Source organism: Corvus moneduloides, chromosome 7 (assembly GCF_009650955.1).
Source record: "Corvus moneduloides isolate bCorMon1 chromosome 7, bCorMon1.pri, whole genome shotgun sequence".
Lineage (NCBI taxonomy): Eukaryota > Metazoa > Chordata > Aves > Passeriformes > Corvidae > Corvus > Corvus moneduloides.
In genome coordinates, this window is record NC_045482.1 from 33,546,719 (window position 1) to 33,571,040 (window position 24,322).

Genomic DNA, 24,322 nt, shown 5'->3' on the forward strand with positions numbered 1-24,322 from the left:
TTAGACACCGGAGTGGGCTGCCCAGAGAGGTGGTGTAGTCACCATCCTTGGAGGTGTTTAAGGAAAGCCTGGACGTGGCACTCAGTGCCATGGTCTGCTTGACAAGGTGGTGCTCGGTCACAGGTTGGACTCGATGATCTCAGAGGGCTCTGCCAACCCAACCGGTTCAGCGATTCTGTGATTACCTGGAGTTGTCAGGGAAGCACTGCAAGCGCCCTGAGCACTGCATGGCGAGCAGCATGAAGAGGTTGGTGGGAACGCGGTGTTGGGAATCCGGTGTGGGGTAAGAATATAACTAGAATTCAGTTTTGACTAGTTTTGTATCGCTACCGTGTATTTAACAACACACGCGAAAACCCTCGCTCTCCGTGTTCCAAGTCAGCAACAACTTCCCGGGCGCCCCCTCAGCCCTGTCCCGCCGCCGCCCGGCAGAGGGCGCCGCGCGCGCCGCTCCCGCGCGGGGCTGGGCGGGGGCAGGGCCGCGCCTCCTCCATCTTCGCTCCGCCCGCGGCCCCTCCGCGCCGCGGGGCCGAGCGGGGACTGCGCGCCCGTCCCGCCCCGCTCGCCCGCGGCGCCGGCACCGCAGACCTCCCGCCGCAGCGCGCCGCGCCGGGCTCCATGCCGCGCTCCGGGATGCGAGGAGGTGCGGCCGCCCCGCTGGCGGGGGAGAGGGTGGGTCCGGGGGCTCGGCTCCGCGGGCGGGGGTGTGGGTGCATGGATGGATGGACGGACCCGCCGGGTCGCGCCGCGCGGGAGAAGTTGCCGCGGTTCTGGGACCGCTCCGGCCGGGATCTCCCGTCTCGCTACTGAGCGGGAGCCTGTCCACATCTCCCTGCGCCGGTCCGGCTCCTCCGAGCGCCCCGGCTCCAGCCCCCGCGGGAGGAGCGGGGCAGGGCGCGGAGCGCCGTCAGCCCCGTGAGACAGGTGAAGTTGGGATGGGGACGGGCAGCGCCAGCCGCGGCCGCCGGCGGGCTCGGAGCGGCCGCCGCCGCCAACTCCGCTCCGCCGAGCAGCGCTGAAAGTAGCGCAGCCGCCGCGGGCAGGGCGATCGCGGCTGGGTCGGGGCTCTTCGACGCGCAGGTTCGCTTCTAATCCCCTACTTTTTTTACCTACCCGCCCACCCCCAGTCACAGCATCGCAATGTGTTTGGGTTGTCTTTTTCCCTCCGTCGATTCTTCAATCAGTGTTTTTAAACAAGGCACGCTTATATGCTTCTCCATTAACCACTCATTACTTTGAACGTTCATTCTTAATTTGTGCTCATCCTTGTATTTATTTTGTGTATTATTATTCATTCAAGGTCAAACCGTATAGAGTTTGGACTTTATTTATGAGAAGATATGATGAGGACTCTGTAGTGCTGTTCCTTTCCTCCTCCTCTCCCTCCCACTCTTGTGCCTGCCTGAGCGTTTTTGTAGGCTTTTAAAAGAATAGATGAGGGTCATAAAAAGTATTTGCTGACCACTGCCTCCAGCTCTTTTGTATAATTGAAATGTATTGGTTAATTCCTCTAATGAAAACAGAACATCAGCTTAAAGAATTGATTGCCTGAGAATGTAATTTTTGGAAGAAGTTGTATGGGGGATGTCTGTGTGTGCGCAGGCGAGTGGGATAATGTACCTGTTAGAACTGGGTGCCACTGAAAGTACCTGTGAGAGGATGTGGTGACAGAGAGCTGCTGTTGTTTGTGCCCCGTGTCACACAGGTGCCTTGCATGGCTGCTCAACTTGCATTGTAAAATCTTCAAACTTTAAGGAAACTGATTGAAAAAAGTAGTGAACTCTTTAGTTTCTGAAAAGATTCCAGTGGAATTTAGCTAATGCCATGTCAGAGGTGAAAGAGATGGCATTAAAGTGAGGTGCTGGAGTCCAGGGATACTTCCCAAGGAAGGCAGGTATGGCTGTGTCAGGGTGTGTGAGGTGTGTTTGGAACCGTGCGTGGGCTTTGCTGGTTCTTGGCTGGTTCGCGGGGCTGAGACCAGCTCAGAATGCACAACACTGTGTCTTTGTGGGGCAGACTCGAGGTGTTATGTGCTGAATTTCCCTAAGGATGGAAGCAGGGGGATTCTGTGCCTGCCTGTGCCTTCCATAGTGCCGATATGGTTTTAGAGCATTGTGGAAGTTGCTGCTTTAACTGCTGCGATCATCAGCAAGGAGAGCATGACCCTGCTGTAAGTTGTGACGGTTTTGCTGCTTGCTTTGGTGTGATTGGATAAAATTTTCATTGTTAATTATTGCAAAAATTATCGAGATGCTGTTCTCAGCAGTCTTTTCTGCAACAAGAGGGAAGAGCAGGAGATTGTACACTCTGCTTTTTTTATCTTGGTTCTGTGAGGGGAAGCTGTGTCTACTCATCTTTGTACATGAAAACGGGATTTTTTTCAGATTACAGCACTGGAAAGCATTTTCTGAAGAATCAGAAGTAGACATCGCTCATTGGTAAACTTCCTCTTCTGCTTTGCCTCCGTGGTGTTTCAAAGATCCTATTTCACTCTGGTAATGGAAGACCAAAAGAGCTGTTAAGCTCCATCTGTATGCATTAGGGTAGGTGGTTGATTTGTACCCTGGGGCCGTATTATCTGCTATTTCATTACTTCTGGATCAGTAATGATATTCAGGAAAACTGTATTTGTAGTGACTGCTTTCTAGGGACGCCTGTTCACTAGAAAGCCTCACCGATAAGATCGCACGCTGCGTGTTTGCTGACGTGCTGCACTGGTGGAGGCACTCGGGCTGCTGCCTTGAGTGGCACGGAAGTTCTGGGGTTTGTGAGTGAGAAATGGGATTCCCACGGGTCTCCTTGCTCCTTACTATAATTTTTTTTTACCTAACCAGTATTTGGTGTCTTACATGCCTTCGGATGAGCTGAGCTCTTGTGCCTGTTTAGATACTTTCTCCTTTTGTGTTTGGGCACAGCAGCAACTACCCCAGTGGCTGGGAGCAGAGGAGAGCACGTGAGGAGCTTGAGCTGGAGCAGGAGAAACATGCCAGATTCTGCAGGTACCCTGTGCCAAGCTCAGTGCTGAATAATAGCACAAAGGTAGCAATGTAAGAGTGGTTTTGGGCAGTGGAAAACCCAGGTGGTAGTTGTACTTTGGAAGCTCTTGATTCCCTGTTGGTAGGTGAGCAGGGGAGTTGTGGTGGAAGATGTGCTGTGGTTTCATCCAGGTGTCCAAGGCAACTAAGCTTGTCTGGCTTTGCAGGCTGTAAGCAAAGAGTGGGATAAGAAAATACCAAAAAATAAATTACTGAGTTGACAGTGCTAGACTGACACCACAAATACCTGTGTGTGCTGTGCTTCCCTGCCCTGCACTGCTGCTGGCACCCTCATACCTTAACTGAAGTGGGTTATGAAAGCTGAGCAACAGGGATGCTGATCCAGATTAAAGAGGTGATGGAAATGCCCCCAGGCTGTTGTTCAGGGAGGTAAGTTCTTTATTCTCCATTAGAAGTGTATGCTGTGCTTTAATGGGTTGTGCTGTGCTGGGCTCAATGCTGTGGATGGGCTGGATGGGGGAAAGCAGAGAGACCTGTCTGCTTGAGCCACCTGACACAGAACCGGTTTTGGAAACTTCTCGAGGCATTTTTGTAGGTGAGGGAAATTGCTCCGATGGACTGCCTCAAAGTGTGTTCAAAAAGTACGAGTCTGGGTTGTCAGTTTTCAGGAACTTTGTTGAATTCTGGGGGGCCTTGTTCCAACATGGTGAGACAAAAGCACTGTTTTCACAAGGCAGAGCTGCTCTGTGGTTTGTTAAAACAATAGAAAATGAGAATTTGTCTGGTTCTGGCAGCAGTTCACAGGCTCCGATGTTACCGGTGTGGCTGAGGATTGGGAGTCCTGCTGGGGCTGTCTAGGGGTGGGTGTGGTTTTTCTCTAAACCAGAGAAGCTGAGAAGCTGTGGATGGGCTGTCGTGCCTCATTATAACTGAGTTTTATGATATGATGTCATCATACTTCATGGCCAGACTCTGTGCAGTTGTGGTGTGTTTCTGTGTCTCTGAATCCTTCCACACCGTTGAGTTTTTGCCCATACATCACTTCAGTTCTTTACCTGAACTTTGAAAATGTTGATTTTTTTTTTTTTTTTTTTAACTGAGATCTCATTCCAGCTTTTCTGTTATGTGCCCCATGTAATATCTTAGGATAATGTAAAGTAAAGTCAGTGTGAAGGTGTGGTATGAAATGGGAGTGTGATTGCCAGGTGAGACCAAGATGGAGCTGAACCATGCCGTGCTCCTTCTGGAAGCTGGACATCCCACCTCATCCAAAGCTGCTTCCAGGGTGGTGATGAAGTGGATGCTGTGGTAGGGGAAACAGATAAAGCACCACAGGCAAAATAAGTGCTGTTTATTTGAGGGGGAAAAAAAAAAAAAGGCCAGGAGTTTGTGCCAGAGGATGAGAGTTGTGTGGGTCATTTAGAACCAGAAACTCTGCAAGGAAGGCAGGTTTCTCTGCTTGCTCTCTGAGGCTGCAGAGGTCCAGCTTCTGAGTCACTGGTGATCTGTCCTACCTTACTTCTGTGTCTAAGCGCAAGCGCCCACTGTCTGCAGTCTGGTTTGGAACATGAGAGCAAAAAAATACTGTGCTTTGGACTAGCAAGCTTATCAAAAACATGCTGGTAATGCTCTTTCTGCTTTGAATGCTTCCTTATTGAGTCATCTTTAGGCATTCTTTTGTATTTCTGTTGTATTTAGTTAAAACACTTGAGTATTAAGGACATGCTGCATCATTTTTGTTGGGAATGCTTTTAGTTGCGCTTCCTTTCTATTGTGATTTTTATTTGTTAAGCCTTTGTTCTGATTGAAACAAAATCTTCTGCTAGGTTTTTTTTTTTAATTATTTTTTGGAAAAGCATCTTGGTTTTTCTTTTCAGTCTCATCTAGCTAATACTCATTTTTGTGTCTGAAAATAAGGTAACTGCTGTGAAAGGGTTGGTTTTCTTTTTCTACATCACCCGCACTCACAGAAGAGGCAGCTGTTTTGAGAGAGTGTAGGGAATGGGTAAGGAAAGAGGTTCAAGGCCCACCAAGAAAGCAAACAAAAAGCTGTATTAGTGATGTAGGGCCAGAATGTGTGTGTGATGTGTGGTGTCTATGCATGTCCCAGGCAGGTGGAGAAGGAATCACACGCAAGATAAGCTGCTGTCCGATCCCTGTGGCAGCTCCCATGTCCCTTGGTTGTGCAGACTCCCTGTTGGTAAAGGCAGAATGTGCAAACACAGTTGCAGTGCAATGAGGTATCTCATTGTGACCTGAAGGGGTAGTATGACCCAGGAGAGAGGGAAAAGGATTTTACAAGGGAAATGAACTTTTAAAGCTACTTAAAAACTACTAGAAAGTGGAGAAATAGTCACCCTCCTGACTCAGTTGCTTAAACAGAAAATGTGCAAGAAAGAGATATTCTGGTAGTGAATAGTGGGAATTTTTGAAAGGTTGGAGATAGGATAACTTAATGTGGCAAACTTCTGATCCCAGCCTTGTTAGGAGTGAGGGGGGATTCCTTATGTGTCTTGAGGTTGCCAGGAATGGACAGAAAGACACTATGTGCCATTTGGCTCTGTCAAGACTGGCGTAGCCTTCCAAAAAAAAGATAAATGAAACAATCTCTTCACTCATTAGGTATAATTGTGGCTGTTTCTGATCCATCTCCCATAATAACTTGTAATTCACATTGGCATTGTTTCAGCACATGGTGACAGCAGTGTGGAATTCTGTCTGCTGCGTGTTCAATAGGGATTTGTGGAGAGCATAAGTCGCTGTAGCACATAGTGGGCTATATAAATTTGTATATATTTAAAAATATATAATTTTTTGTACAAGTACAATGGGACAGTGGTATTGAGTCTTTAGATAGATGTTTTCTTCTTGGTGAAGCACCTATTTTAACTGATTTGCTGGGTTTTCATTGCAAAATTGATGTTAGCAGATAGCAGAGAACAGAGCAGAGAGCCTGAGGGCACTGCAGTGTGGGGGAAATGACTCCTGGGCATTAACATATGCCTTCTGAGACACTTCTGAGAACTGTAGGCTGCAAATATTTATGATTCTGTAATTGATTTCAGTTATCTGTAGTAAACACAATATACACCTTTGGTAAAGGAGGGAGCAGCAGTCTCTGTGATTGCCGTTTTCTCCAGCAACGGTGTGCAGTTTATGGAGCATCAATTTTTAGTGTGTGGTATTCATTCAGGAAAGAAAACTTAGGTGGTGGGAGGCTTGGCAGTCATGGCAAACTTTATTTTACAAAACTGTCCTAACAGAAACACACAATAGGATTTCTTCGGGTGTTTCTTTTTTTTTTTAAATCTGCGTGTGTCTTGTTTTGCTATTTAAAAATTTGTCTGTGTTCCACTTTGTGAAATGTTTTGAAACAGAAAAATTACACCTGTCCTGTGTAGGAATATCTATTTAATTAAATTACTGTTAATAAAACAAGAGAATACACCCACAGCACCAACTGTAATGGATGGAAGAGCAACCTGAGGATGCCGCACAATGGTGAGCGCAATCCCGCCGTTAATGAATGGGATTAAAACTCGTGTTTATGAGTGAGGGAGGCTCTCCACTGGGATGGAGTCTGTTTTGTGGCTGCCTTTTTGTCTCTCGTGGGTTGAAACAGAGCTCTCTTCCGCAGCCTTTCTGAAGCTCAGCACTGATGATTTGTATTCTCCTGGAGAGTAATTTGTCAGGAGATGAACAGCAATATGCTCGGTGTTTGCTGCAATAGCAAAGACAAGTCCAGTTAAAGACTTATTTCTTGGGGTAAAGTAATTTTTAAACTTTCCATCATAAAAAAGTCATAAATACCTCTGCCTGGCCTAGTTTTTTTTTTTACATTTCAAGTACTTTGGTGGCAAGTTCAGCTGTGCAGAAAACGGAACAGCCCAGAGCTTCCAGTTGGGGAGGACACAAGTTTGGTCCCTGGAGAGCACATTGCTTGTGAAAGGTCACTGTCTCAGAAGTCCGATGATTTGGGAACTTGGAAAATTTGTCTAGACATTGCAATGTATTTTTAAGTAAAACTCTGATTTAAAATGGGAATTGAAACAAAATAAGCCAAAGGTTAAATTTCCCTGAAACGAAGCCATAATCTTTCTGTAATAAAACTTGGCTGACTAAATGAAAGCTTTAGTGTTGTTTTCTAGCAGAGGCAAAAAGAAAATAAGCATTCGGTTCTAGTTCAGTTCTTTTTGCTTTTGGGAAGGGAGGTGTGGGGTGTGTGGTGCTTTTTTTTTTTTTTTTTCCTTTTTAAAAATTTTTTTTTTCATTAACAGGGAAGCCAAATCATATCCAGCTCTGAGAGCACTAAGGATTTCTGTCTTCCTGTTGCTTCTTTGGGGCAGAGCTGGGAGTGATTCTTCTTCGGTATCCGGTGTAAATTAGATTTTACGCCCAGGCTGGATGGGGCTCTGAGCAATCTGGTCAAGTGGAAGGGCTCCCTGCCCACGTCAGGGGGTTGGAATGAGATCATCTTTAAGGTCCATTTCAACTCAGACCATTCCATGTTTCTATGATTCTACTGAAATTTGGTATTAGGGCCAGGGAAGGATGATGTGTGAGTGACAACCAGGAGAAGATGGCAAATTGGAATGGAGCTGTGGTATGATGGGAAGGAGTTTTGGGGAGTGCCAGTGGAAGCAGGAGAGGTAAGCAAGTGAGCTGGTGTTCAGGAATGGATTTGGACTGTAAATGTGTTCAGAAATCAAATGGCTTGAAGCCTCTGATTGGCAGGGAGGGAAGAAAAGACATGAAAAGGAGACATGATGCAACTTCGATTTTAGTTAGCTGCAACAAAAAAAAGGATGTTTTATGCCACTCTGACTGTGATGGAAATAGGAGCCAGAAAGGAGAGGAGAAACTTTAACGAATAAGAAGATGGAGACAGACATGATGGAGGCTTGTCAGGATTTGTTTTTTCCCTTAAAATCTGTAAAACCGTATTCCCATCCTTCAAAAAGCTTTTATATGTTTAGGAACATGGTAATATATCATGTCAAATTCATTTGTTATATCTGCTTATATCATGTCTAATTTTGGCAGGAATTATAACACTAATTACATTTGCTGTCAAGTTGATTGCCCCTTCCCCGTGCAGCTCTAGCTGAGCCTGTTTTCCTCTCCGTTTAAATAGGTATAACTTTTTTTCCCTGGCTATTTGGAAGAGTCTTGACTGTGGAATACTCTTTCTCTGGGTCTAGAGAAATATCAGCTTGTCAGTCTTCCAGAGGAGCTGTAACAACTTTCTTGTCAGGAAAGGTTTAAAGCAGAAAGGTATTGATGGTCTAGAATTATTAGATTTCATTTTTTTTTTTTATTTGAGAAGGGGTTGGGATGGATGGGATACATTTTTTTTTTTTCTTTTTGGGATATGTGTGTGAGGTGTTTGGGACCTTGTAAAAGACCACATATGTTAATTACTCTTTGAAAAGAAAATGCGAGATGTTTTGTGGGGCAGTTCTGAGCATAACATGCTCTCTTGGTTTTTCAGGGCATCAAATCAGCCTCTGTGTTTGACAGTTTAAAAATACGAATTAGATGAAGACAGTAAATAGTAGAGATATTATTTTGATTCTGGGATGCTCTATATGGATATTCCTGAGAGAAGCAACAGGGCAGCTGAGTAAGGAGGTGTGGGGAAAAATGTGAGGCAGGAAGATTTGAGTGGGGAGTGGTGTTAGCAAGAATAAAGAAAATGGAACTTGGCACTGTAGCTTCACTGAAAATAATCATAGCAATAGTCATCCTCCTGCAGAGGATGGTGAGGGGGAATGCAGTATGGGATGCAGGACTTTATACAGCTATGAAAACATTTTTGAAGTGTTTTGCCAAAATACCGCTGGAAGGCAGAACCTAAACTACAGTAGTTCGGGAAGCATGTGATCCTGCAGAGGGGCACATTTGGAAGAGAAAAACTTGGAAATTACTTTTCCAAAATGGACTCCAATTTGAGGTTAGGATTAAGGCCTGTCTGCCTTTAGGAAGATACAAATAGTTACTATTTTCTGCTAAACTTGAAAAGAAAAATCCGAATAACACTACTGGGACTGAGAGTTAAAGGTCAGAAACTCTGAATAGCAGCATTAATTGCTCCCTTTAAAGGATATAAAGGATCAGAGTCTTTCAGGGCTTGCCTAAGGAGGAGAGCAGTATTAATGTCAGTAAAGGATGATACAGCAAGACTGAAAAAGGGGAGGTGGGGCAGGTTTTTTCCCTTGTTACTCCAAAATAAGATGAACATACAATTAACTTTGGTGTAACCTCGGAGTCTGAAGTATTGCAGTGTTGCTTCAGTTGTGTGTTGTGTTTAATACTTTTTATTCCATTGAGCAGGATCAAATTGCAAGAAATATTACCAGCAGGATTAGATGCTGCAGTGCACACAGGATTGCCTTGGCCCATCCAGCGCAGAGAACTTCTTTCCTTATTTTTTAAAATTTTTAAGTCTTTGCTAAGATTGTTATCACAGCCTTTCAGCAAATGATGCCACCCTTGATTTTCCTTTTGTAATCTTCAGGTTTGAACCGTTGTCTTTGCAAGTTGTGCTCCATTCTCTTAGGTGATGTTTTAATGTTGCTGACTGATTAAAAAAGATGGGGTACCTTAGAATAAATGAATTATCTTATGCATACTCCTACTGTTGCTGACCTCTTATCATTAGTTCAGGCTACATCAGAAAAATGTAAATATTGAGGGAATCAGTGGTATGTGATAGAACTTGCTGTTGAAATGGATTATGCTTTTTCATCATGGCAATAATTTTAAAGGAACTTAGGTTTCCACAGCTGCCTGTAAGATGATAATGAAGCTTTTTCTGCTTTCCTTCTCTCACTCATATTCAGAAGATTACTTACATGCTTATTCATGCAAGGAAGGGTTTTGGTTTCTTCCCAGTGTCGATGAAACAAATAAAAACCTTTGTTGTATCTACAGTTAGATTTGCAAAAGAGTCCGTGTTGTAAAAGCACTGGATACTAAAAACGTTGTTGGGTTTTCCTTACTCCTGAGATGCCTTCCCAATTCTTTGCATCCCTTGCTGCGTCCTTTAGGAAAAACCCTCTTGTCTCTAGGGAATGAGGGGAGTTGAGGGGAATTATCACAATTTGCAAACAAGAATGCTTTTTGAATATTTAAGTTTGTTTAACTTCATAGCCACGGGTAGCAGATTTTTTCTTCTTCTCTTGATTTCATATATGCTTCTTGATGATCTGTAAAAGGATTTAGATTTGGCTTTTTCAGTTAAAGTAAGAAAAGGTACTTGCCTGCTGACTATTTTTTGTTTAACTTCTAGGAAGTTGCCTTCACTGGGATAGATTTTAGATTTTGTAAGCAAATCCTGTTGGACTATGTAATGATGTGCTTGGATTAAGTTTCCTCCCTATTGCACATTCTACAGGAAAATGTATTTTCTGTTAGTCTGGTAGATGGTTGTATAGGATAGATTTTGATTGCTTCTGAAACAGCAGAAGTCTCCTAGGCAATTCTATTAAATTCCAGGTAATTCAAGGGAGGGGAGGGAAAGAAGTTCACCTCCTCCCCTTTCCCTGCCAGACCGGCTCTCCTGAGCCTGGGCTCAAGTGAAATGCATGTGAAGCTGATGGTCGTAGCTAAGAAACTTCTGATGCTGATGATCTGGAATGGAGTGTGGTAAGTAAAACATAAGGTTGCATACAAAAGATGGTTAAAAAGTTGTATCCAATACTTCAAGCTCTTTCAATACACTCTTAGAGTACCTAAGTGTTCTTGATTCTTGCATTTTCATCTCTGTAGATTCATGAGTTCTCTGAGGATGGTGTGGGCTTGCCTGTTGGATCAAATAACAGTGAAGAAGGGAAACACTTAAACTTTAAATGCATAAGTATTTCATTATAGTAAGGGTGTTTAAAAAAGTTTAGCTGACATTTGGCAGAGTCAAGACTTACGTGCTTAGGATGGACAGTGAAGCCTCCGTTAGGCAGGTCTTCAAGAGCTGGTGTTCTCCCTGTAGACTGAATTTTTGTACTAACAATGTCTGCAATTATGCATTATTGAAAATACTTGTATTTTCTGTGGATTCAGATCCCTGAAAATAAATAGTTGCAGGTTGAAATATTGGCAGCCTGGCAGTGTATTTAAGCTTGCCCTGTAGATAACTATTACATTTGTTTACTATCTGGGGATGCTGCTTGCAGAGCTAAAAACCCTCTAAGCTGATCATTATCAAGCTTTTAAAAGCAAAGGAGGAGTGTCAAATTCTGTCTGACATCTGAATAAAGGTTTTTTTTAAAGTGAACCTGCCTAAAACTTCAAAAAATAATACAGTAATTAATGTCTGACCTTTTAATTAAAAGTTCACTAGTTTTTTAGGTGTTAGTTTTGTCAAGATACTTCTGCAGTGTAATGCTCTTGGTGGCAGAGCTTTTTGTATTCTCCTCGATGGATAAATGATTAATGATCTCAACACTGCCTTCTGGATCACCTTGTAAGAGGTCTCCTTCATCAATCTGGCAAGGGGATTGTATGGCAGTTTGCACCCTAATTACAGTCCCCAGCTGGGGATGTGCTGCTTAACAGATTACTTGTAGCAGAAGTGGAGTCAGTGCAGATATGGATGACCACGGAGTTGTTTGACGCCCGGGTGCGAAAATTAGATTTCCTTCTAGAAAAAACCATCCACTTCATATAAGCAGTGCTGCAGATAAAAGTGTTTAGCTGGAATTAACTCCGTAACTTAAAGGTTTAATAATAACAGCGCTTCTGCGTTTCCCTGCTTTCATTGTTTCCCTTCCTTTCTCTTGTGGTCTTATAGACCAGGGCAGTATTGCAAGCCAGAAATTTTATTACCAGTGGAAACATTAAGGTATTCCACAGGGCAAAACAAAAGTGATTCAAAAGGTGCTTTTACAGATAATAAGTTTTAGCATTGAGCAGTTTACCCAGAAGGCAACAGATTATTTCTAGTGGTCTGCTGTTATTGTTGGCCTTCTTTTCTGGCTCATTTGTGGTGTAATGCTGCTGCTCAATTAAGATGTATTTCGGTGAAAACCATGAATGACAACGTCCACCAAGCATATTGCTAAGCATATACATCTGTGCCTATTGCTCAGGCTGACAACTCTGAGTGTGTTGCTGAGAAACAGCTCATTTAAGGGCTAAGGCTTGGAGGAAAACTTGCACAGGATCTGGTCAAACACCAAAGCAAAGTGCCCATTTGGTATCTGACAACAGGAAGATTTTAGGCTTGGGAAGGATGTAATTGCCAAATGATTTTCCAGGTATGTATCAGTGTTTTAGTAGTCAATGGGGTACGAGTAGACTGAGGCTGGAGGTAGAATATCTGCTATTTGTGCTCTTATCCTGAAGAAAACTAGAATTGAAGAATTGCAGGGATTAATATTTGTGTTTAGGACAGTAGAAACCTTCAACAGTGCAGTGGCTGCTGTGAAGGTGTGTGTGTGTGTTTGACTTCATCTATCTTGAAAGATGAAAAAAAGTCTTTACTACTCAGTAAAGAGGCAGTTGACTACACCTGACCTGTGTTTTTAGTGCTGTGAAATGGCACCGAGTCTGGACAGTCTTCTCCCTGTCTGGGGGCTCGACTTTTGGAGTGTGGGAAGGAGGTGACGGGTGTGTGTGAAGCAGGAGTTCATCATGTCCTAGGTTTGGAAGAAAATCTCAGAAGTTTTTACTCCTAAAGATGGTCAGATAGTGTTTGGTTATGGTGCATTGACTCTTTCTAGGTTTCCCTCCCCATGAGAAATGGAGGAATTGACTGTAGATGTTGATGATGATATTGTAGATGAATGTTGCTGTGTTGTCTGGAAATCACATGCACTTTATGGTGAGAACACTTCCAAGAGATCGTTTGGAAGGCTCTGGTTTCTTTGACCTGGGTTTGCTCTGAGTTAGAACTCATGGCTTTCCCTGTTCTGGTTCCCTCTTGTTCCTTTGGCTCCCACCAAAAGCGAGCAGTCCTTCACTGCTTCATCCTCTCAGCTAAAAACTAAAGGCTGGCTCTTCAGCTTTATTGTCTTGTTAAAAAGCAAATGCAGTGTTTCCTCCCTATCAGTCTTTCAGATGGGGGAGCAGCACGGTTTGGTGTTCTTGTGAGCATCATCACTCTTCTGTTTGCAGAAGCAATTGGAAGCAAATGATCCAGGTCGTTGTTATTACTCATATTTTGTTTTTTTCCAGTTCTGCAGCTTCAGCTCCTTATTTGAGCTGCGTTGACTCGTCATGAAACGCCACATTTTGGTCTGTAGTCGTGCATATAATAGTCAAGTGCTGCACAGCCTCTCACTGATCTTGGTTTTCCACAGTGGCTCTCCGGGTTTTGTTCCAGGACAAATACATTGTAGGTACTCAAGAGGAAAACATTTTCTCCTAAATTATTTTAGCAAATGGAAACCCTTTTTTACTCTGCCTGAAGACCTTGTATTGGCTGCAAGCCTGAGAGATTTAAACATTTGCAGTTCCTTTTATTGTTCAAACCTGTGCAGCATATTTTAAGTGAGTGAGCAGTCTGTCAAGTTACTAGAAATCATTACTTTGCCAGAGAGTTATCGAATGGATGTGAAAACAGGTGTTTGTCAGATTTTTACCTTCTGGACTGAATATTTTTGATGTTTAGGAACTTTTATCTGCAGTCAGCCATTGTGCTTTGTAGAGGAGAAGGCTTAATTCAGATTATCTGAGCAATCAGGGAGCAGAGATGCGGTTCTGTGATTCATAATTGAAATTTAGCCTTTAGATTAACTTCATTAGTATGCTGTTGAACAAGGACAGGGTGTTAATAAATGAAAAAATCCTTCTGGGTTTAAGCACCAAGAGCCACAATAGGTCTTTACAGTTCATTATGAATTTTTTTTATTTTTGCTGTGACAGCATTATTTTTGATTTGACCATGCTCTTTTTGTCTTTGTTCCTCAAAATTGTACAGAGAGAAATAGGGAAAGGTTTTATCTGATGTGAGATTAAACCCAAAATTCTTCTAGTAAAGCTACATTTATAAGTCCTTCTGAGATCAAGAAAAGGAACTTTAAAAAATAGACTTCAGTTTCCTTTCTAACTGGTAAGTTGGAGTAATGAGTGAAACCTGACTTACGTTTTTCAAAGATGTGAAACTTTCTGCGGAAGTAGAGAGAGACTACAGAATCTCCAGTCATTAGTTTACAAATGTTTATAAAACATACCTGTTTATCCTACTGAGATGACAAATGCTCATTTCTGGCTTCCATATTCCAATTACTTTGTAAATTCTTGATCTTGAGTTTAATTAAAGGACTTTTCCAACCTAAATAATTCTGTGTATATCTCACAGTAGTCCATGGGCCATCAGAAATAGAAGGGAGCATTCAGGCTTCTCCAAGTGGAATTTTCTTGCATGAAATGAAGGTTAATGTAGTTGAGTTTTGAATGACTATGCTGTAATGGAGGAAGTTGTTACTGGTTTTATTTGTAAGGTATGTTTGCTATTTTTATACGATTTTTTTTATGCTTTGCATGGTTTTATGAAAGATTTTGATAGATTCTCATTAGTTGTAGAGCAGTACTAAGAAAGTAGGTTCACAAAAAAAAAATCCAGTTACAAGAATGGAAAAGAAGATATCAGGGATTTTTGGTTCTTTCCCATCTTCACAGTTGCTCTTGATCTCCCTAAAACCTGTACCAGAATATTTTGAGTTGTATGTACATTTGCTTTTCAGTGGAGAGTCGTGCACTTGATGTAATCCTCTGTGCTTTGAGGTGCCGAGGCATCTGCTTCGGCAAGGAAGGATTATGGATGTAGCTTTTTTCTGCATTCAGCCTTGAGGGAAGCACAGATTGCTGAACAACAGAGCAGATTGGTGTCTAGTGCTTGAAAGGCTGGGAGCTGAGTTTGAACTCCAGCACGGAGTCTGTGTGGGCCTGCAGGGGTTTGGGAAGCTTTGGGAATTACTGCAGCTGAGAGTCTGGGGTAAGGGCAGTTTGGGAAAGAGGAATGAAGAGAAGAGCAGAAAGTCTGTGTTACAATGAGTGGTGTGTAGTGTCCTTGACTATTTGGGAAAAGCGTAGATTGTGATCTCCTGACATACATGAATGGGCTATGTTGCATTTTTCCATAGAGTTTGGTGTGGGGGAACACATGCTTAAAAATGCTAGAAGGTTGTGACTGAGAAAAAATAGCTTGTATGAGGCAGCTTAAGATATATGGAGTCTAATAACTTCCATTGTATATCCCTGTGGAAGATGAGTCCTAACCAGCAGACATAGTTCACATCCCAAAATATCTTAATTCTCACAAAAAGCTGTTGTTGGGAAACCTTGACTTTAGATACACTGATGTGTTGCTGTGAGGGAAAATTGCACTATCAATGGTCTCTAGCTTTCTGCAATCACTCTGTAGGAGAGGTGAAATATTTTCCCTCCAGAAGGATCCAGGCCCAAAAATACAAATTAAAAATAATTTAAAGCTTGCTTCCTTTTTTTTTTTTTTTTTTTTTTGAAGATTTGCTATGCCTTTGAGCAGTGCCCAGAGCATAACATACTGTTTTCAGTTTTAAGTAGGGAAGCCTAATCTGTAAGAGTTTCCATTTTTCTAAGAGACAACCATGCAGAGGGAAAGAGGAGAGAGAGGAAAGAAAGTAAATTAGAGAACTATGGACTTCAGATAACATTTAGCTATAGTCCAATAGTGCAAAGTTTGAATGATGAACTACAAAAGATAAACTCAATGTCCCCATAATCATTAACATTACACTTGATAGATGCTGTGAGAACAAGCAGTTTGTGAAGATACTTGAATAAGGGATGATGATGGCTTTGAGTCACTCAATGAAGTGGGGCTTCCAATAGGAAAACAGTGTGAGAGATGTACAAGAAATGTCTAAAGAGATTGGGGAAAAAAAAATGTTTTCTTTTCAGGATGCCACTGTTGATGTTTCATTTTGACAAGATGCTATAAATAAATTCCCTAGGGATGCTCGAGTCAAATATGCTTTCCAGTATTTTGTTTTCTATAATGGAGAGAGCATTTCTTATTACCAACGTTTTTTTATTCATCCTGATCGTTAAGCTGGGAGGAATCCCCTAACCTTGGCAGCACCAGCAGGGGAATATGTTTAGCCTTTGCACACTCTGGAAAACTTGGGTCACGAGCAAGGGCACCCACTGCCAAGTCTTGGCTGCCCTCACTCAGTAGATTTGCCATGCTGACAGAGAAATACATGAACTAGATATCATGCTTAGTTCAAAAGAGTTAAGGCAAAATGCAAACAGTCATTTATTGACAAGATCTGAAATAGTAAAATCCTGGATGGAGAAATGAGAAAAATCTTCACTTCCTTGTTCATTTGCAAAGGTTAAACTGCAAAGGTTTGTCTGTGTGATGTGTTGGAGCCTCTTTAAATGTGATGGGTGTCAAGTGTTCCTCTTGCGTTCTTAATGCTTCCCATGGTGTTAACTGGAGAATATTGGTGAGTATGCTGGTGTTTATGGCCAGTATGATGAAAAATGCAGACAAATTTAACCTTTTAACTATAATCGAGTTTATTTTCTTATCCGGGGGTTAGTGTGATCAGTCAACTAAAACAGATGATGCTTTTTATTTTTATTTATGCAGGTGAGAGGGCTCGAGGAAATGGCCTTAAACTGAGATAGGGGAAATCAGATTAGATATAAGAACAACATTTTTCGCTGTTAGGGTGGTGAGGCATTGGAAGAGGCTGCCCAGGGAGGCAGTGGAATCACCATCTGTGGAGGTGTTCTAGTGCAGCTGGATGATGAGGTTTAGTGGTTACAGTGGCAGTGCTGGGCTGACAGGTGGACTGGCTGATCTTAAGATCTCTTCCAACCTTGACAATTCTACAATTCTGTGTAGATTCAAATGTGTATAATTTTCTATATTTAGTTGATAACTTAATTATTCCTTGCCTCAATGAAGGATAAAACCTTTCTCCTGCATCTCTTTGATGACTTGACTGTCTCCGTATAAGGGGTCTCCTCTACTGAATCTTGTACCCTGTTGTGTAGAAACTGTGATTCCAGACACAAATACTTAAAATACTCATTGCTAACTACTGGTCCTTGGTTAAGACCATGTCACAATGACAGGTACCTGGTGTGGTGTGACTGACCCAGTCCATATAACCTATGAGAAGTTGTAACACATGGGTATCCTTATTCTAATGAAAAATTATGGTAATAAAGTTTAGTTTCTGTAAGACAAATGTGTATGAAATATAACCACAAGATGAGACCTTTCAGTGGGCTGACAGCTTCTCTGCTCTGTTCGCATTCTCTGTGCCCCTTTTTGCTCTCATTGCTTTTTTTCATGGATACGTCCAAAAGAGGAAATGCAAAATGGGAAAATGCTGGGAAACCCACTGAAGTCAGTATGAGGTTTCTTGTTGATATAAATGGGAATGCAAAAGCTAGTGGTCCTGTCCTAAGCTCTAAATAAATTTCCCCCTGTATAGAAGCACTGTCTGGAAATAGACTATCAACGTGCCTTGAAAGAATTTAAGCAAAAATGAAAAAGCAAGAGTAGAGTCTTTTTCCAGCTTGTATTATTATTTTGGTATTCCAGATTTTCATACCATCCTTTTCTTAAGTAATTCACAAGATCACAGCCTTTAAAAAAGTTTTTAAAACATCTGCTCATTTGTGAAAGGTATCCTGGTAGGCTGTTTCTATTGAAACAGAGCTTAATCTCTGGCTTCACTGATCCTCTCTTTTAGTCAGAGCTGCCACTTACTTCAGGTCAGTTCAGGCACACTATAAATCAAGGACCTTCTCACTAGTCAATCAGTGATTGATTTAGTTTTGCAGCACTCAGAGGCAGTCATTTCTGGTTTAAAACTGAGTTAATGTGGCCTAACAGGGTTGAGCACATCGCTGGGAGCTTCTGGGTTCTGGAGCCTAGATTGGTTTTTTACTGGTTTGCAGTGTGGGCACAGGCAAATAATTTTATGATTTAATGTAGAAATACTTGCTGTGCTTCAGTCTTTGTCTCTTTCCCCCCACCTCTGGTGTTACCTTGAGTTCTTTAAGGCCCTGGAGCTGAAGTGTTCAGAGTTACGTAGCTTCCCTAGTTACCTGCAAGTACTTAGAGATGGAAAACCATTCACGCTGGTGTGTGTCTCAGATGGAGACATTTGTGCTAATGGAGCTTTAAAAAACAGAAAAGGCTATATTTGCAAAGGCCTTTAACACTTTTGCAGAATAATTGAAAATAAAGCTAAATGGAATTTTTAATTTCTTTTGAAGGTATGGAAAGCCTTCATCCCATGCCATGCTCTGTCTACACCACAGCCCAAATATTGGAAACCCTGAAATCCTTTGCAGTACTGAGTAGTGGATAACAAGTGCATCATGATGGGACTGAACTCTATGTGATAATATTAAAAAGTACGTGGGAGGGACCAAGTTCTCTGATGAGCAGTTTTAATTTCTGTGCCTCATACTGTATAAGGAATGACTCTCGCATGTTGGTATTCCTGTGGAGGGAAGAGCTGTGTGTATATACTTGTTCCTCTCTGGGTTTCAAAGTTTTTTCATGTGTATGTTCTGTAACCTTTCCATAATCTCAGAAAATGGGAAAGCACTGCTGGTGCGAAGATGCTAAACATTTCAGCTTATTAGTAAAAAGAGAAAAGTCCCTTGAAAAACATCCACTTTTTAAAATGCAATAATGTTCAGACTTCTGTAATTGTTTCAAAATTTAGTATGCTTTACAAGTAATAACAAATGAAATCCTTTTTCCTGAGGCAGTTGAAACTACAAGGACAACTGATAGCAAATCTAAGGAAAGTAGGAAAAGACTTTCATCTTCCTATTTCCCCTCTTGCAGTCTGTGGGTCTTCCGCTGCGGTGTTCTACTTTGAAATTGCCCCAGTTAGGTTGGTCTGAAGTTATTGTTGCTATGAGGGAAATGTTTTTTACATTACAAGGGTGTTTCATTTGACTAGCCTTGGAAGGTGTTTTTTTTTTTTTTTCAGTAGTAGTTCCAAAAATACAGCCAACATCACAGTGAGGGAAAGGAAGGAAATCTAAGAAATAGATTTTCTGACAGTATATGGTATTTTTTGGTTTTTCAGGATGACTCTAAAATTCTGTTCTCTTGAAATAACAATGAGGAAGTACTTCTGGTTAGGAAAAAAAAAAAGTGAACAATTCTGTCTGATCTGTGGAATATACTTGGAACAATTCCAGAGCAGTGAGGGATGCTGTAGGTAGCGAAGAGGATCCTGCAAGGCAGACTGCCCTCGGTGTTCAACAGAGCATCTCTAACTTATTTAGCTCTTTTATGTCTCAATATTCCGTATTTGCAGAGGAGTGATGGCTGCTGTTGTGTGCTGGGATTGCTGCTGGTGTCACAAGCGGCTGGATTGATAAATCGGTGCTCCCTGGAGGAGCTCTGCTCCCGTGCCAAGCTGACACGGCGCACGCAGCCACATCCTCGGCTCTCCTGCAGGAGCACGAGCAGAGACTGCGGCGAGCTGCACATTAGTCCAAAAAGGTTCTTTCTGTGCATCTTTAGCTTCTTTAAATATATGCCTGTATTTATGCCAGAATTTCTGAGTAATTATTCTGTTAAAACATGAATATTTGAAGTAACTAAAACAAATGAGGTGTGATAACATTAAATACAACTGAATTTGCATAATCTGTCTAATAGATACGAATTGTTACTGTGTTTAGTTTAATCTGTCATCATTTGCCCTGCTTTACTATTGTTTTGGATGCAAAAAAATAAATGTCTAAATACTTACTCTTCTACAGAGGCTTAATGATATCTGTAAAGGAGTTGGTTGCCTGACTCTGGAATGTGTCTGCTCATGTTTCCACCTCACCTTCTCCTTCCTGGTTCCTTCTTGCTACTTTAGAGTTTGACCATGGCAATGCTTGGGTGGCAGCAGTTGTAGAGATGAGAATGAACTGAAGCCAACCCTTGTAAAGCAGGGAGTTAATAATATATTTATAAGGATACTATATATAGGTACTTTGGTATCAATATATACTATTAAATAATGTATAAGGTATTTACAGGAAAGAAACTTCAGCTCTGCAGAAGCAATTGCACATACAATTACATGGCAACAAGCATCACACACTGTGCTGTAGGTATAGGTAATGCCAGGCTGTTTAAAAACAAGTGGAAAATTGCTGTAGAAGTCCAGAATGAGCTAAATGCCATCACAGATCTTGAAGCAGGTTGTAAAATTGTTCAGAGAAATCTTTCGAGGTAGTAAACAGAATTTAAAAGCCCCGCATGACTTGGAACTTGAGAATTGGAGCATCTTCTGTGAGAGATTTGTCAGTGTGGGAGAGCAGTGTTTTAGTGAGCTACCCCTAGAATAGATCCCGTGGGGAGCTCAGGATTATTGCAAACCTCTCCACCAAGTGTTGGGAATATTTGTTCGGCCTTGCCTTCTTTAATAGAAGAAGTAAATGGTTGTATGATAGGACTTGGGAGATTAAATAATGGTTTTTGATTATATGGACGAAAACAAGAGCTACTCAGCAGTGTGGAAGATTGGTCTTCAACTCCAGTAAGGCAGGTGGCAGAAATCCCTGTGTAAATGTTTACACTTAATAAAATCGAAGTTTTTCTTTCTGTAATTTCACTGTTAAGGGGAGAAAGGGGAAGAAGAGGTTAGTAATTTACAGTATAAACAATATGTTGGCTTATAAGGCAATTTCTGTTCAAATGTATTAAGGCATGAGTACACTTTCTACTTCATACATGTAATGAAAACCAAATGAAAACAAAAACACAAACAAACCAACCCCTCAATTCCCCCCAACAAATCCCAAACCAAAAAAAATCCCCTGAAAATAAATGACCCAGATAGCTGTCTGCTTTGGCCTGGGAAATCATGTCCTATGTCCAATCGCCTCATATTTAAGCTGTTTGTTTTTACAGACGTTATTTCAAGATTGTTCTTATTTGGAATAATGTAGTAAGTAGTAGGATGAAGAGAAAAACATGAATTACAGAGCCAAGAGGAGCAACTGAGCTTAAGGGAGTTGGGGCTCAGTACCAGCAGAGATGTCTTAGGTGAGCACTGTGCTGGAGGCAGTGCTGAACTGGTGCAGGAGATGCATTTGAGGGTGCATCCCTCTCCTGGGGCTTTGGTGAGAAACTGCTTCTGCCCTGGTTTCTTCTGCCTACAAAGCGCTGCTGCCAAACGTGCATTTTTTTGACTGCCCAAGGGTTTGTTGTGAGGAGAAGCCACCTCAAAGAGCTGCTGGCAAGGACCTAGTGCTACCTACAATCAGTTCCCTCATTACTCTGTCACAGCTCCATCCTGGTAACCTCCGACAGGGATCCTTCCCTCAAAACAGGCTGACATTGAGCGAGGAGAATACGCTGCTCGATGACGATGATGATGATGGATGCACTAATGTTATTTGACGTGTATTTCATGTTAAAATTAATGTCGTCTTTGATGTTGTGAAGGTTGAATTCAGAGAAGATAATTGATTCTTGAGCTGAAAAGATGTCTTCAAAATTCTTGGCAGTTCCTGGTAGTTCAGGCTGAAGGTGTGTCCTGGCTGTCATTCCAATTGCAGACCATCCTGGATACCTGGTGGGTGAAGTACCAAAACTGCACCTATCACATGAACACAGAGAAACAGCAAAGACTGAGTGGTTTGGGAGGTTTTTTGCCTTTATACTAAAACCCCCAAGGTTTCTTAAGAGTTGTAAAGTGCCTGTATAATCTGTTTTCATTTAGACCTATGTAAATTAAAATACGTGTGGGAAAAATAGATAACGGATTTGCAACTAGTACTAGATAATTTACTAATTACTTGTGTTTTCCAGTGTGTAGGATTGTCATTTTAGAATAAAAAAGGTTGCCTCCAGAAACTCTTTTGAATTTGATTTTATAAAGATAGTGAAGGTTCAGGTACTCGTCCTTGGAAATACATGTCAGGGAGGTGAAGCAGCCCTGAAATGACTCCTTTATCCTCTGATTCTGGGTGGAAATATCATGGATTGCTGTCTGATTGTGTTAGTTGCATAATCAATATTATTGGAAGTTTTTTGCCCAATAGCAAAGAATTCTGACACTAACAGGTCCAATCTCTCTTGTTAAAGCTTTGTGTGGTGGAAGCTACCATTTTTAATGGTGAATTGCCTCCTGATGTTACAGCACCTGGCACTGTCATCAAAATAAGTAGGAATCTCTAAATAATACTAGCCATGACATATAAAAAAACTTTATATGATGTTTTGTTATTAAATCAGTATTTAAAGTATTTTAAATAATACCTTTCACTATAAATGTGCTATGCCAGATTTAGTTATTTAGTAAGTATTTGAAGTATTTTCAATGATACCTTTCACTATAAACATGCTGTGAGAGAATAAATGCCATCTTTAACGTTTTGTTTCAAAATTCTTCCATATTTTCCTGAATAGTCAAGTGTATTTTCCTTGTTACTTGATTGAAACCAGCAAAATTATTATTTTAATCTATTTTTGGATAAAGTAGTAAGACTGTAATGTGCAGCAGTCTGACAAGATGTTAATTCATTGTAATATTGTTATCAACAGACTTCTAATAACTTTAAATACATCTTTGTCATATTAAATGTTCATGTGTAGGTAGAATAGGAAAGGTTGTTTTCAAATTCAGGGAAAGTGCAAAAGAATGCTATTTGTCCCTAATTAAATATTGAGGACTTTTGTACTAAATATTTAATTGGCCAGCTGTACTGCAGTGGAGTGGTGAAGAAATGATAAAACTCTGTATTTGCACTTAAAGACTTGTTTTTGGCCAGTTGAGTGACCTGTTGCTAAACGAATTGGAAGGAAGGAAGAGACTTAAATAAAAATACTTTTAGTGTGTTTCCCACCACTGCTGGTCCGGGGAAAGGGCCCTTGGTAATCACATGGCTACACCAGGCTCTTCTGAGCCATTTTATGTATAAGTGCATTGATGACCTGTTTCTGACTTCTGTTTTCTGAAGAAGGAGTCCTGGAAGTTTGGGAAGTCTGTAGAACACGTGGAGGAAAGCAGGAAATACTCCTTCTGTGTGATAAGTCTGTATGAAAATTGGTATTAAACCCATGCAAACTGAAATGGTTCAGGGTGATAAATCTTTGTCAGTTTTACAGACAACTTTAAAGCAGATAGTTACCAGAAGAAGTGAAGATGCTCTTTCACAATGTGTGAAGAAGTCCTTGCATGTTGAGGAGAAAGTGTAAAAGTAAAAGGGATATATCAGACAAAACACTCAGGTCTGTTTTGAACACTCCATAGATTTAGTTCAGAACAGGTAACTGCACTGTAAAGGATGCCGAGGCAGAGCTTTAGATGTGGAAATGTTGGAGTTCACCTGTGATATTGTCACAGGTCCACAAAGCCTCGGGAAAATCAAAATGTATGTGTGGTGTGAGGCTGTGTTGTGCTATCGATTGGTCCAACGCCCTGGGGTTTGGGGTTGTTTTCTCGAGCTTAAGTTCTATGTCCCAGTAATCACAGAGTCACAGAGTAGTTTGGGTTGGAAGGGAGCTTAAAGACCACCTGGGTCCAATCCCACCTGTTGTGGGCAGGGACAAAAACTTTGTTTTGAACTGTAGCAGTTGTTCCTAAGATGCTCTGAGGAATGTGTGTGTTGGGAATGTGTTGTGTATGTGTCATTTCAGACATCGTGAGAGGCGATGTGATGGTTCTGCCCTGTTTGCTTATCGTCCCTCTTCCATCCTGTCTCCTACCCCTCCATAAATAACTGATAGGGTGAAGGAAAGATCAACTCCACATCTCAAGATGAGTGATGTGACAACAGCTGACCTGGACACACATTTGTCAAAAATTATTTTAGCCTGGAAACTGAGGGTTTAAACAATAATGAGAGATGTCCTGGAATGGCATCTCAGTCTGAGAAATTTTATATCTGAAATTTCTCTCTGTCTGCTGCTGTACTCAAGGGAGTTTCACTCTTTGGCATATAACTTTGAGTATACAGATTTTTGTGGAATTTGGTTATGTTGTCTACAGTGTGTTAAAGTTAGGTCACAGCAGGTGTGGGCTTGGGTTAATTGGATTATGAGACTTCAGGAATGGAAAGCATGCTCATCTTGAGCAAAGATGAGATTTTTGGCTTTCTTCTGTAGCACATGGGGTCATGCATGTTTCTGGATCATCTGGGTGTTTGACCTAAAGGATGGTGGTGCCCACAATTTGTTATGTATTTCTGTTTCACTCTGCTGTCCTGACTGCTGTGTTTTACTCTAGGCTTGGTTTGCTGCTGGATGTTCGAAATTGCTGGTAGTGCTTGAGGAGACACACAGAGATGTTTAACTGTAGGTTAAACTTCCACCACACCTTTTTGTGGCTGTGGGGCTGAGCTCAGTG

At 41.6% G+C, this 24,322-nt stretch overlaps 1 protein-coding gene across 6 annotated transcripts in view; it reads left to right on the forward strand.

The window, feature by feature from the left end:
* The first annotated feature begins 560 nt into the window (after positions 1–560).
* The window catches only part of THSD7B (thrombospondin type 1 domain containing 7B), a 299,484-nt gene continuing 275,722 nt past the window's right edge, over positions 561–24,322 (forward strand). For 5 of the 6 annotated variants that reach the window (XM_032114784.1, XM_032114789.1, XM_032114790.1 and 2 more), the window contains exon 1: positions 561–643. The gene's annotated coding sequence lies outside the window, so the exon portion shown is untranslated. Of the gene's footprint in view, positions 673–24,322 lie in introns of all 6 variants that reach the window. The other variant, XM_032114787.1, reaches the window with a different exon arrangement.